Source organism: Alligator sinensis, unplaced genomic scaffold (genome assembly GCF_000455745.1).
Source record: "Alligator sinensis unplaced genomic scaffold, ASM45574v1 scaffold301_2, whole genome shotgun sequence".
NCBI classification, from domain to species: Eukaryota; Metazoa; Chordata; order Crocodylia; family Alligatoridae; genus Alligator; species Alligator sinensis.
Window position 1 is genome coordinate 2,893,914 of NW_005841874.1, and position 2,266 is coordinate 2,896,179.

At 49.0% G+C, this 2,266-nt stretch overlaps 1 long non-coding RNA gene across 1 annotated transcript in view; it reads right to left on the reverse strand.

Moving 5' to 3' along the window:
• Positions 1-2,266, reverse strand: part of LOC106723520 — a 145,865-nt gene that overhangs the window by 59,502 nt on the left and 84,097 nt on the right. The gene's annotated exons all lie outside the window — the stretch shown is intronic.

The window sequence follows — 2,266 nt, forward strand, 5'->3', positions numbered from 1 at the left end:
AGCTGGCGTCATCTAGACCCAGCACTCTTTCCTGCTTATGCAGGGGGTCGGACTCGATGATCTATTGAGGTCCCTTCTGACCCTAACATCTATGAATCTATGAATCTATAATCTCCCCTGCTGGTCCCTTGGAGATGTGCTCTTGGATAATTTTCTCAAAGAGCTTCCCCAGGACCGAGGTAAGACTAATGGGCCTATAGTTTCCTGGGTCCTCCTTCCTCCCCTTTTGGAAAATGGGGACCACACTGGCACCTGGCCAGAGGACCAAGTGTGCTTGTAAAGCCGTGCCAGGGGTCCCACAATGATCTCTGCCAATTCCCTCATCACCTTGGGGTGGAGATCATGTGGACCTGCTGATTTGAACATGTCCAGCCCCACCCAAAGTTCCCTAACTAGGTCCTCTCTGACCCTAGGCCTGGCGGAGTCACTCCTGAGGCCATCTGGAATCCCAGTGGAGGGGATGTCCCGGTCCCTGCTCAGAAAAATGGAGGCAAAGAATTTGTTAAAGAGGTCAGCTTTATTGTCTGGTGTGACCATCAGATTGCCAAACTTGTCCTGCAGGGGCCCCACCTTACCCGGTGCTTTCTTTTTACTCCCTATGTATTTAAAAAAGGACCTCTTGTTATCCTTGATCCTGGTTGCTAGTCCCAGTTCTGTCTCCTCCTTAACCTTCCTAACAGCCCCCCTACAGTCTCGAGCAATGGAGGTATAATCCTACTTGGTGATGGCCCCTCCCTTCCATCAGGTGTATGCCTCCTTTTTACCTTTCAGATGTTACTGAATGCCTTTGGCGGAGCCATTGGGGCTTTTAAGCACTCTTGCCCGCTTTGAATCACGTTGGGACTGTCACCCTTTTTTTGCTTGTTGTTTGGGTTTAGTCCATTCCATTTTATGTTAGACTAAGCTGTGTGTGCTTTCACTGTATTTTACTGGGCTGTATCTTAGCTTAGGTGAAGATTTTTGGTTGTTCTTCCTTGTGTGCTTGAGGTTGCAAATTGTTGTATTCAATACATGCTCACACCTGAGAAAGGACCATTCTTGTTCAAGCTTTTTTCAATTCAATGCCATTACCTTTTTCCTCACCCACCCCTCCTCAGCCTGGCAGCAGCTGCCCCCCTCCACCTTGAGCTGGAGCAGGGGGTGCAGAACTCTGGCAGGCGCTGCCCCCACCCAGACAGACCTGGGGTGGGGTCTCATGCAGGCCACAGTGGGTTTAAAGCACCCTTCCCCTGGTGTCTGCCCCTGGGCTGGGACCTGGCCATGCCCCTTTCACTTAGAGGTGGAGGGAGGAGCCTTGGAGTTTCAGTCCCTTCCCTTTGGCAATGGCTGGCAGCCGTGCACTAGTACCCCCCCAGATTCTGGTCTGAGCTACTGCAGTCATGTGGCTGCATTACCTGAATCAAAAGCAAATGTCTGTTCACTTGCTTCTCAGTTTAATTTCTGCAGCTTAGACTAACCTGCAAAGACTGAATCAATTCAGACTCTTTTTGTATATCTGTGCTTAACCTCAGTCTGAGTCAGGGCATATGGGAAAAGGCACTGCCAATAGCTGTGATGGTGAACAGCCTGCAGTTTAGGATTCCTTGCTGAAATGAGGCACTTACATGGTAATGTCTGCGAGTAATGCTTTTTAAGATCTCTGGTTGGCTTGGAGACCAACCTGGTTTCAGTTACTCATGGTTTCATCACCTCTCAGTTGCAGCATAGCAATGAATTGTATCTTGGCATGAAGACATCAGTCCTCAGGAACTCTAATGAGTACAGACGGCAGCAACACATTTCCACAGCAACATGGATTCATGTGAGCACATCAAACCTACCCTCTACACTGGCTTCCTAAAGAAAATTAAATCAAATCTCAATTTCTCCAGTCCTCAGGCACACTGCTGCCAGGGCAAAGCTAGCTCCTTCAGAGGATGGCTTTCTTAAGGAGAAACAGTAAAGCTATGGAACAAATCCCAGCAGGCTTTAAGACTCATCTCAATCATCATCATTCTCCATTCCAAGTGAAAGGCATATTTTTTTACCTTGCTTCCAACAACAAATAAAGCCCACACAACAAATATACAAATAAACTTAAGAAGTGTAATAATTTAAGACAGTGGTGCTCAACATCTTTCCCCAGCAGGTAGGATGGGCAGTGCCTGATCTGACCATGGGCTAGCTGCGGCCACCACCTGGCCATGTGGAGGGGGGCAGGGGGCAGCCTGGCCTGAGCCTAGCTCCACAGGGGCAAAGGGGACTTCACCTGACCCTGTAGCAGGGA